The sequence below is a fragment of the Gopherus evgoodei genome, chromosome 1 (genome assembly GCF_007399415.2).
Source record: "Gopherus evgoodei ecotype Sinaloan lineage chromosome 1, rGopEvg1_v1.p, whole genome shotgun sequence".
NCBI lineage: Eukaryota > Metazoa > Chordata > Testudines > Testudinidae > Gopherus > Gopherus evgoodei.
Window position 1 is genome coordinate 317109516 of NC_044322.1, and position 13089 is coordinate 317122604.

Consider the following 13089-nt stretch of genomic DNA (forward strand, 5'->3'; position numbering starts at 1 on the left):
CCTCCTGTTGTGGTAAAAGATAACCATTATGCTCTTCTTGATACAGGAGAGAAGAAATCACCCCCAACAGTTAAGGGGGTGAAGCCTCATACCCCTAAGGCTGGGAGGTCTGCTGCCACCACTGATAAGAAACGTAGGGTAGTGGTGGTTGGAGACTCTCTGCTGAGGGGGACGGAGACACCCATCTGTCGCCCTGACCGTTCATCCCGGGAGGTATGCTGCCTGCCAGGGGCCCGTATCCGAGATGTTACAGAGGCATTGTCGAGGATTATCCGGCCTTCTGACTACTACCCCATGCTACTCATCCATGTGGGCACAAATGATACTGCGAGGTGTGATGCTGAGCAGATCAAGAGTGACTACAGGGCTCTGGGAGTACGGGTTAAGGAGTTTGGAGCGCAGGTGGTATTCTCTTCGATTCTTCCTGTTGAAGGTAGGGGTCCGGGCAGAAACAGATGCATCGTGGAGGTGAATGCCTGGCTGCGAAGATGGTGTCGCCAGGAGGGCTTTGGCTTCCTCGACCACGGGATGCTATTTGAGGAAGGACTGCTAGGAACAGATGGCGTTCACCTTTCGAAGCGGGGAAAGGCCTTATTTGCGCACAGACTGGCTAACCTAGTAAGGAGGGCTTTAAACTAGGTTCGACGGGGACAGGTGAGCAAAGCCCACAGGTAAGTGGGGAACAAGACCTGGGAGATGGGTTGGAAACAGGAGGGAGCACGGGCTATAATAGCAGAGAGGAAGGAGGGTCAGGGCAAAGCTGGGAGGCAAGATCAAACCAGTATCTTAGATGCCTTTATACAAATGCAAGAAGTATGGGTAATAAGCAGGAAGAACTGGAAGTGCTAATAAATAAATACAACTATGACATTATTGGCATTACTGAAACTTGGTGGGATAATACACATGACTGGAATGTTGGTGTGGATGGGTATAGTTTGCTCAGGAAGGATAGACAGGGGAAAAAGGGAGGAGGTGTTGCCTTATATATTAAAAATGTACATACTTGGACTGAGGTGGAGATGGACATAGGAGACGGAAGGGTGGAGAGTCTCTGGGTTAGGCTAAAAGGGGTAAAAAACACAGGTGATGTCGTGCTGGGAGTCTACTACAGGCCACCTAATCAGGCGGAAGAGGTGGATGAGGCTTTTTTCAAACAGCTAACAAAATCATCCAAAGCCCAAGATTTGGTGGTGATGGGGGACTTCAACTATCCAGATATATGTTGGGAAAATAACACCGCGGGGCACAGACTATCCAATAAGTTCCTGGACTGCATTGCAGACAACTTTTTATTTCAGAAAGTTGAAAAAGTTACTAGGGGGGAAGCTGTTCTAGACTTGATTTTAACCAATAGGGAGGAACTTGTTGAGAATTTAAAAGTAGAAGGAAGCTTGGGTGAAAGTGATCATGAAATCATAGAATTTGCAATTCTAAGGAAGGGTAGAAAGGAGTACAGCAGAATAGAGACAATGGATTTCAGGAAGGCGGATTTTGGTAAGCTCAGAGAGCTGATAGGCAAGGTCCCATGGGAATTAAGACTGAGGGGAAAAACAACTGAGGAAAGTTGGCAGTTTTTCAAAGGGACGCTATTAAGGGCCCAAAAGCAAGTTATTCCGATGGTTAGGAAAGATAGAAAATGTGGCAAAAGACCACCTTGGCTTACCCTTGAGATCTTGCGTGACCTACAAAATAAAAAGGCGTCATATAAAAAATGGAAACTAGGTCAGATCACGAAGGATGAATATAGGCAAATAACACAGGAATGCAGAGGCAAGATTAGAAAAGCAAAGGCACAAAATGAACTCAAACTAGCTATGGGAATAAAGGGAAACAAGAAGACTTTTTATCAATACATTAGAAGCAAGAGGAAGACTAAGGACAGGGTAGGCCCACTGCTCAATGAGGATGGGGTAACAGTAACGGGAGACTTGGAAATGGCAGAGATGCTTAATGACTTCTTTGTTTCGGTCTTCACTGAGAAGTCTGAAGGAATGTCTAGTATAGTGAATGCTTACGGGAAGAGGGTAGGTTTAGAAGAGAAAATAAGGAAAGAGCAAGTAAAAAATCACTTAGAAAAGTTAGATGTCTGCAAGTCACCAGGGCCTGATGAAATGCATCCTAGAATACTCAAGGAGTTAATAGAGGAGGTATCTGAGCCTCTAGCTATTATCTTTGGGAAATCATGGGAGACGGGGGAGATTCCAGAAGACTGGAAGGGGGCAAATATAGTGCCCATCTATAAAAAGGGAAATAAAAACAACCCAGGAAACTACAGACCAGTTAGTTTAACTTCTGTGCCAGGGAAGATAATGGAGCAGGTAATCAAAGAAATCATCTGCAAACACTTGGAAGTTGGTAAGGTGATAGGGAATAGCCAGCATGGATTTGTAAAGAACAAATCATGTCAAACTAATCTGATAGCGTTCTTTGATAGGATAACGAGCCTTGTGGATAAGGAAGAAGCGGTGGATGTGATATACCTAGACTTTAGTAAGGCATTTGATACAGTCTCGCATGATATTCTTATAGATAAGCTAGGAAAGTACAATTTAGATGGGGCTACTATAAGGTGGGTGCATAACTGGCTGGATAACCGTACTCAGAGAGTAGTTGTTAATGGCTCCCAATCCTGCTGGAAAGGTATAACAAGTGGGGTTCCGCAGGGGTCTGTTTTGGGACCAGTTCTGTTCAATATCTTCATCAACGATTTAGATGTTGGCATAGAAAGTACGCTTATTAAGTTTGCAGACGATACCAAACTGGGAGGGATTGCAACTGCTCTGGAGGACAGGGTCAAAATTCAAAATGATCTGGACAAATTGGAGAAATGGTCTGAGGTAAACAGGATGAAGTTCAATAAAGATAAATGCAAAGTGCTCCTTTTAGGCAGGAACAATCAGTTTCACACATACAGAATTGGAAGAGACTGTCTAGGAAGGAGTATGGCAGAAAGAGATCTAGGGGTCATAGTGGACCACAAGCTTAATATGAGTCAACAGTGTGATACTGTTGCAAAAAAAGCAAACATGATTCTGGGATGCATTAACAGGTGTGTTGTAAACAAGACACAAGAAGTCATTCTGCCGCTTTACTCTGCACTGGTTAGGCCTCAACTGGAGTATTGTGTCCAGTTCTGGGCACCGCATTTCAAGAAAGATGTGGAGAAATTGGAGAGGGTCCAGAGAAGAGCAACAAGAATGATTAAAGGTCTTGAGAACATGACCTATGAAGGAAGGCTGAAGGAATTGGGTTTGTTTAGTTTGGAAAAGAGAAGACTGAGAGGGGACCTGATAGCAGTTTTCAGGTATCTAAAAGGGTGTCATCAGGAGGAGGGAGAAAACTTGTTCACCTTGGCCTCCAATGGTAGAACAAGAAGCAATGGACTTAAACTGCAGCAAGGGAGATTTAGGTTGGACATTAGGAAAAAGTTCCTAACTGTCAGGGTAGTTAAACACTGGAATAGATTGCCTAGGGAAGTTGTGGAATCTCCATCGCTGGAGATATTTAAGAGTAGGTTAGATAAATGTCTATCAGGGATGGTCTAGACAGTATTTGGTCCTGCCATGAGGGCAGGGGACTGGACTCGATGACCTCTCGAGGTCCCTTCCAGTCCTAGAGTCTATGAGTCTATGAGTAACAACATTTCACACAAATCAGATGCACCTATTGTAAGCTATTTACATCAGAAATTTAGAATGATTAAACATAGAAAATGCTGCTTAGTCTGAAGACATTTAGAAATATTAAGCCGTTGCATAATTTGTTTTTCTGTTGCTAAGGCTATGTCTATGCTACCATTTATGTTGGTGTAACTTATGTCACTCAGGGGTTTGAATAAGCCACCCCCTTGTGCAACATAAATTACCCCAATCTAAGCCCCAGTGTGGATAGCGCTATGTCAGTGTTGCTCATTGGGGGTGGCTTAATTAAGTCAACAGGAGAGCTCTCTCCTCTCAGCTTTGAACAGCTACACTACAGTGCTTAAGGAGGTGCAGCTACATCAGTGCAGCTATGCCACTGTAAGTGCTCGAGTAGAGCCAGAACCTTTGTTTGCAGTTTTATATTACCTTGCATTCCCACACTGAGGTGTTGGCAAGATGTGATTTAGGCCATGTCTACACTACCATTTACGTTAGCAAAGCTTATGTTGCTCAGGGGTGTGAAAAACACACACACACACACACACACACACACACACACACACACACACACACACACACACACACACACACACACACACACTAAGCAACAAAAGTTTTGCCAGCATACTTGGTAGTGTGCACAGCACTGGGTCAGTGGGAGAGCTTCTCCTGATGACCTTCCTACTGCCACTTATAGAAGTGGTTTTATTATGTCAGTACAGCTATGCCACTGTAAGCTCACTAGTGTAGACATGGCCTCGATCCTATTAACATTTTCCTTCTTGCACCATCAAAGGAAAGATTTCTGCTACCAGCTTTTCAATTGCTAATTTCATGTGAAATATGGGATCCCTATATCAATGGGTCTACTCACAGAGTAGTGTACTAATCAACCTTGGCATAGGTGGCAGCATTTGACCCTAAATTAACTTTTCTTCTTAAAGTAGATCTTGAAATGAAATGCATGGACACAAGTCATATTTATAGCGTTCATTCTAGCAGGACTTATTCGGTTCAAATTTGGTACCCCAAAAAGAAATTATTCTGAGTAACGATTGAATGATTGGATCCTGGCAAATTTTAAAGTTGTTTTAGAATAACAAACAGCAACTCTATTGGTTTTGCCCAGACAAACACAATAACAAATAGAATCAGGCCCTATTTGATAACCTGAGAGTACATTGCTGTTCAGTTGAGTGGAATGCCTGCTCTTAGGAATTCAAAGGACTCCGAATGTTAGTGTAGAAAAGGATGAGTACAATGCAAAGATGAAAGCTTCAATTACAGGTGAGAAGGGAGTAAAGTGACCAGATGTCCCAATTTTATAGGGACAGTCCTGATTTTCGGGCCTTTTTCTTATATAGATACCTATTACCCCACCCCCCCTTCCCGATTTTTCACACTTGCTTTCTGGTCACCCGAGAAGGAGAGGAACTGAACAGTTACATGATGTCTAGTAGCATAAATTGAACAGCATCGATGTCCTCTTTGCTGAAATGCACTGCTGACAGAACACAAAAACCACAGGATCAAAAATGCTGGGCAATGAAACAAAGCCATTCATTGCTGTCAAACAGTTCTAAGCAGTTTTTGATTAATTGTTTTGATGCACTAACAATTCTTTTACTTGCATGCATGTTTATTTTTGAAATCCATTGACAAAATGGATATTTTTTGTTATGAAGCAATACCAGTCTAATGTAATAATAACCTAAAAGCAGAAAGAACTCAGGTCCTAAAGGCAGAGAATTACAGATTACTAGGGGAAAAAATACTGCTAGTGTCCAAACCACAGATTACATGAGGATAGGTTTAATGAACACTGAATTTTCCCCATTAGAAATTTGCTTAATTTTTCAACAAGATTGTTTCTGTACTTTTGCCAGCTTTCATAAGCTGCATGGGAAAGAAAAACATATTTTGGAACTATGGGGCAGCAAAATGAATGAGTGGCTTGACCCCAGGTTTTTTTTAATGAGTATTTATCAATTCTGACAATAGCAGAAAGACGTAAATGATGGAGAATTCACTTACAAACTTTGTCCATGTCTTTTGGTTTGTTGCTTAAAATGGATTAAGACTAATGGGATGAAACTGTGAAGGAAATATACAAAAAGCTAATAAACGTGCATCAGTTAAAACAAAAGGCATTTTAATAGTCTTCTATGTAGGCTATTTTTACAGTCTGAGCTCTGGCACACACATTCTATTTTAAAATGTTGAATTTTAATAAATTCACATAAAAATCCTAAATGCTCAATTTACAAATCCAAAACAAATGTTTTTTTTTGTTGTTTTTTTTCACTGACCACTTCGCCAGCCCAATGAGTTTAGTTTATTCCATTGCAAGTTGTATTCTTTCTGTCTAATACAGTACATTGGCACCAGCATTAATCTTCTATCCATATATCTCTAGCTGGCATTTTTAAATGTGGCCATCACTATAGCATCCAGATAGAGTATCTGATAGTTTTGTTAAAGATTCATGTTGGTGATAGGACACAGCTTGCAGTTCTACAGCTACATTGGTTCTACAGAGCTGACTAATAAAACATCGTTTTTCTCACTATGTTATGAGTTAGAAGGTACATCTTGCAGCAACAAGATGACATTTTTACAGAGTGAGCTTTCTGGACAATACTAAATTCAAAAATAATTTGTGGCCTAAAACTAACAATAAATGGATGTTCAAAATGAAAGCTCATATTCAGCCGCCATCTCCATGCCAATTCAGCTGTGACTTCTTATGGATTCTGCAATGATTATGATGTGCAAGATCATAGTCACTTTGAGGACCATTGTACAAACCATTCCAACCTCTGCCACTGACTGATATATCTTAATAGTTTTTTGCACAAATAAAGCACTTCACAAACGTTATTTAGGGCTTGATTCTGATTTTTCTTACACTGCCTTTTTTTTACTAGTTACCACCATTGACGCCAATAGAGTTACTCATGATTTACACTGGTGTGACGTTAGGATCAAGTCTTTCCTATGCCAAGTGTCATTAGTCCATATTCTGTGCTCCCTTATAGCCCACACTAACCCACTTCTTCTTTCATATGGCTTGGATAAGTATCAACAATTGCAAATTAATATCTAGATTTGTTAGCCAGCACTTTGCTGCAGCAGTGAGGTGGTGAATGTCTTTCAGGCTGTGACCCACTGATTCCAATGTGGCTGCATTGTATGTAAGGCATCACAACCAATATTCCGAAAAGTAGCTACTGAGAAGGTACCTTTGCCTCATCCTTCATCTCCTTAATTCACAAACATGAATTTTCAAATAAAACTGGCTATTTATTTTTTGTGAACATCTAGTCTCATTAAAATGTCTAAAATTCACATCGTGAATTTCATTGAAATAGGAAAACTTTTTGAATATTTTGCAGCCCTGCATTTGTTGATCTGTGTGGCACAGTTACCTCTAGCTTTAAAGAAAACTAGAACCCATTTTGCTCAGTACAGCAATATAAAACTCCAACAAGTATGAAGCATTTCTCATTTTGAATATATTTGAAAATAAATTATTAATCATGTTTATTATGGTAGTGCCTTAGGACCCATCTTTGTGCTAAGCACTGTAAATTTTGGTAGACAATCTCTGACCCAAAGAACTTACAATCTAAACAGACTAGTGTGACAGTGTCTTACATGTTGTCTTTGCCCCATGCTGGAGGTAATGGCACCCTGACACCACTACTACTTAAGGAAGGGCTACCAACAAGACTTAGTCCTCCAGAGGCTGGAAGGACCAGGCGACACTGACAATTGGAAGCCAGCAGGCCTTTTAAGAAGGCTTGCCTGCTTTCTCTCAGAGGCAATACTGGGTGAGACAGGGACAGGAGAGCTCTCCCTTAGGTAATAGCCCAGAATTGGATCAGGCCCTGGGCTTAAAGCACTGTGACCAAGCAGTTGCCTTTTATGTTTGTTTGTTTAAAGGTGAAAGCAGCCAAATTCTGAGTTTTATTATTTAAGTCTTTAAAATACTAATGCTGAGCATATGGCACAAGCTGCAACCCCTTGGAAATGTAGTCAGGGAATGCATGCAGTGTCATGTTTGACCCAATCGGGGTGTGAGGGGGCAGCCATAGCTGGGACAAGAAAACAGACACAGTGTAGGGGAAAGAAAGTAGAACACACAACCAGAAAAATCTGTGTGATAGTGGCAAGCATCGTGTTGTGGTTGTTTTGGATGGGGTTTAACTGGCAGGGGATACGCTAAATGGAATGAAAAGGGAAAGGGAAAAGGGAACAGTCAGAGGGACAGGTGTGGAGTGAAGATGAGGAGAAAAGACTCTGAGAAAGGAGAGGGGTAAGCAAACAGACAAACAGTGTAGTGCAGAGAATATCCAGTCAGAACTGTAGACAATTCACTGATCTCATCAGTGTCTTTGGGTCCCTCCTTTGGCTGTTTCTGCAGCTGTTTCTGCCAGCGTGAGTCTCTGGCTGGCTCCTTCTCTGAAGTTTCTTTCCCTGATCCCACATGGCTGCAAAGAGCAAGGATACAACATGGGTCTTAGTGCGCAGAGGGGAAATCTCCCCTGCACAGTTCTGGGCCTGGAGGATTTTGGAGTGGGGGAAGGGTTTCCCCAGCTGGGCTCCATTTTATCCCTTCCCCCCTCAGTTCAGCAGTCTCTGCTTTCTTTGCTTTTGCAGCTGCTCCTACTGGCTTGAGTCTCTGGTTAAGTTGTAACTATCATTTATTCTTTGCGTGTTCAGATTGTTTATTCATTTTTCAAACAACACTGTAACGGAGTGTAGAGACCCTTTGAGGCCTGCAAAGGGACCTCTGATGGGCCAGTATTATCTCATTCTAGGTTATTCTCTAAAAATGTGTGGGGCATAGTCGTTGATGAGGAAGAAATAGTTTTGGGGTGGCAGACTGGAGTTTTTAAAGAAGCCCATGCTATTGGTTTCACCTTTAGGGTCAGAGTTCCACAAGTAGGATGGATGGGAATTTGCCTCATTGATGAGGGATCAAGAGGGCTCTTTGTGGCTCCATTGCCAGTCCATCAGAGTTTCCCCTTATAGGGCTTGTATACTTTCTTAACACAAATATCTCTTCTCTAATGTCTCTCTATTCCATGTGGCATATAGGGCCTTCACCACTGCCCTCCATCTTTGTCAGTCTCCTGCTGCAGTCTTAGCTTCTTCCCATGTCATTTTGACAGCTTTCCCATTCTGCTTCTGCTGCACTTCTCCATGTTATCTTAGTCTACTTCATCCCCTCTTCCCCTGGGGATTCCAGTCTAACTCCTGCCTTGTTACATTATTTGGCTCTTTCTTCCATGTCATGCTGTAATTTCCAATCTTTTCAGTTTTTGTTTCATTTTGCGCCAGATTTTTTTGTTTGTGATTCCCCCCCCCCCGGCCATTTGATATTGAGGATTTGTCTGAGGTACCCGGTTATGAAAACTTGGGGTTTAAATAGTAGGGTCTTAAGTCTCCAAGTTTCAGTGCTGTATAGTAAGCATGATTAAAAGTGTTAAATATTCAAAGTTTAGTTTGAAGGGCAAAATTTCTGTTTCTGGCCATCTTGTAGAGAAATAATAGCATTTGTCACATTGGAAAGCTGTGTCAGACTAACAAAAACACAACAACTTTAGTTCTCCCTTAATGCTGTTTTAACAATAGTATAATAAACAATGTTAAGGCCAGATTCAGTTTTTCTGTGTCACACTCCCATGAAGCAGGAACCCAAGGGAGAATGCTGATTCAATCAGCATTTCTCCTGGAGCTCTGGCACAGGGCAAGCTGTAGCAGCAGCTCTGTTACCCCATGCCTGACTTCATGCCATCTCAGCTCAGCTCTTGTGGTACTGGCCTCAGCCTTCCCCTGCCTCAGCTCAGAGCTGCAGTTGTGTTTAATACAAAAATATTGGAGAATCTCCTTTTTCCTTCATGCACTCAGCACAACCTGGTACTCAATGTTAAAATACTCTGCAGTCCTTTCTTCAGTCAATGTGAGGTTTCCCCAGTACTGAACTGCAAGGTTGAGGCCAATATTTTGTTTAATGTTTAATCACTTTGTTCATTGATACAATGCCAAATTTTCCAAAGTGGACACTTAAGATTTGGATATTCCGCCATGAGAACAGAATTAAGTCAATGCTGAGCACTTCTGAAAATCTCACCCTTCATGTTGACTCCTTCAGCTTTTGAGTGCCCACCTAGATTCTGTCCTGTCTCAAAATGAGCACCCAATATCAATGGGCACTTTTGCTGTTATGCCACATGCCTCTCAGGTGCCACTCACACCTGCAGCTCCCACTTCATTTATTATCTCAGGCCAGTGTTAACGTCACACAGACTGCTGGACAAGCAGGAGATCTTGGGGTGCAGGTGGTCCAGTCTGTCACCAGGGGCTGATTTGTACTTGCTGAGCAGACAGGCATGGGGCCTCTCTGCTTCCCATTCTGTTTGCTGTCTGATCCCCCTCCAGCCACAGAGAGGAAAGGACCCAGTGGCAGCAGCAGCTGCACCTCACTGGGCATGTGAGGGAAAGAGGGACTATTAGGGCCACAGGAGCTAATGGAGGAAGGGAAATTAATGGAAGCAGAAGCTCAGGAGTGGAAAGAAGGCAATAGGGGAGCAAGAATGGATTTTTTTTGCCCCAGATCCCTAAGTGGCCCCCTTAAGGATTGAACTCACAATCCTGGGTTTAGCAGGCCAATGCTCAAATCACTGAGCTATCCCTCCCTCCTTGTGAGTGGTGTCAGTTTGATGCCATTTTTCCAGCACTACAACTCTACAATGATTTTTTTTTTTAAATTAAAGTTTATGGTTATATGAAAATTAATTGGGGTTATGCAAATAGTCTCATTATGCATTTTCCCTAAAATGTCACATGACTTGGCCTCTATGCTTTTGTAAATGCATCTCTCTCTCTCTGTCTCTCTCTCGCAGGGTTTTTCACTAGCGCCCACAGTGTTTGAGTGGCAACAATGTTAATTAGCTTGAGATAGTGAGTTCCCTAGTGGAATTCATGACATATCAGCTTATGTGTTATATGTGTCACCATGTGTTATAGGTATCACAAGCACTCTATTGATTTTCAGTATTTTAAGCTACATTCATTACATATTGATGTGAAATGTGATAGACTGTAAAACCTCTGGCCAAAAAATGTCCAACATATTCACTAATTTTAAGAGCCTCAGTTTTTAGCTAGAATCTACCCTAATCGTTCCCTTCACCTATATCGTTGTTGCCTTATTTATATCTTGTCTCTTAGCATCCCCAAAACTAAGAGTATGTCTACATAGCAAGTTACTGTGCTTGCAAGTCAGGGTGAGAATCTATAGCACACCAACTGGCTGCACAGTAACATCCACTGCTGCAGCATGCTGCAAGTCCCTGAATGCAGCTTGGCATAAGAACATAAGAATGTCCATACTGGGTCAGACCAGTGGTCTATCTAGCCTAGTGTCCTGTCTTCCAACAGTGGCCAGTGCCAGATGCTTCAAAGGGAATGAACACAACAGGGCAACCATCAAGTGATCCATCCCCTGCCCTCCAGTTTCAGCATGTGGCAGTGAGAGTCCAACCCAGAGCATGAGGTTGCATCCATGACTATCTTGTGAACAGCCGTTGATGGCCCTATCCTTCATGAACTTACCTAATTCCCTTTTTTAACCCAGTTACAGTTTTGGCCTTCACAACATCCCCTGGCGTTGAGTTCCACTGTTGACTGTGCAGTGTGTGAAGAAATACTTTCTTATGTTTATTTTAAACCAGTTGCCTATTAATTTCATCAAGTGCCCCCTGGTTCTGGTGTTATGTGAAGGGGTAAATATCACTTCCTTATTCACTTTCTCCATATCATTCATTATTTTATAGACCTTTATCATGTCTCCCCTTAATCATCTCTTTTCAAAGCTGAATAGTCCCAGTCTTTTTAATCTCTCCTCATATGAAAGCTGTTCCATATTCCTAATAATTTATGTTGCCTTTTTCTCTACCTTTTCCATTTCTAATATATCTTTTTTTGAGATGGTGCACCCAGAACTGCATATAATATTCGAGGTATGGGTGTACCATGGATTTATATAGTAAAATTATTATATTTACTGTCTTATTATCTATCTCTTTCCTACTGGTTCCTAACATTCTATTAGCTTGTTTGTCTACTGCTTCTGACTGTGAACCACTTCTATTACACTTTCAAGTAGTAGAAGTGGTTAACAGTAAGAAGAGTAACGTTATGATTCATTAAAAGCCAGTTCAGTCTCTCTTGGACAGTTAAAAGATATTTGCATAATTTTTATTAATACTCATTAGCTCTATTAGGACAGTCACTTAGGAGAGCTGATTCATTTTCCAGTTTTCCAGCTCTGTCACAGACTTGCTATGTAACCTTCGTCAAGTCGCTTAATCCATTTGTGCCTCAGCTTCCCTTTAATAAAATGGGGATAATAATACTTCCTTTCTCACATCCTTAATGTGTGGTGTTGATATAGATTGTAAATTCTTAGTGGCAGGAATGGTCTCTTAGTATGTGTTTGTACAGCACTTAGCACAATGAGGCTGTCAATGTGTTGGGCCCTCTAGTTGTTAATGTAAGACAAATAACAACAATAATAATAATAATACATTTGAAGGCTGTTAGCTCTGAACTGAGTCCTTACTACTGTTATGCCACAAGATTGTTTTTTCTTGGAGTTTGCATTAAAAATACGTAAGAAAATTTGGGCCAGATCCTCCCCTGGTGTAACTCAGCACAGCTCCATTAAAGTCAATTAAGCTCATCTTAATTACACCAACTGAAGACCAGGCATCCCCACCCTCAACGCTTATTCCTTTGCATTGCAATTTTGATTCTTAAAAATCATCTTATTGGATAAGGATAGTGGGAAGGACTTTCCCATGACAATAAGATCACTGTACACATTTGAAAGCTATAATAAAAAAGAATCTTCATAAAGGATCAGATGAATGCCAAAATTTTTATTGCCATCTATTAGTCAAAAGTACAGCCATATTCTCAGGCAATGCAACATGGTTAAACTGTGTTTTTTAAAATTAGAATTAATAGCATTATAGTTTTCATTCATTGCATTTATAATTGGTATATACTAAATTTTTAGGGTCTTGAGTTTTGTAGGATTAAAAGGAAGTTACAGTCATTACATGACAAGCCACAATATCACCGTATGCAGTATCAGACAAGAAAAAATCATTCTGGTTGCTTCCTACATGATATGTCTGCGTTAAAAGTTGATGTACAGCTACAGGTGTAAGTTTGACCAGATCAGCTAGTCTTAAAGGTCATGGCAGCAGTTGCTAGTGTTGAATTTCTTGCACTTTATGCCTTGTAATGTTTGATCATTTCATGCTAATGTATTGCTTTATCTAAACATGTCTTTGCACCACGAACTTCCACATTATTGAAAGAATAAAGCGATATGCTGCTATACTTGCAGTTTACTGTATATCTTAGC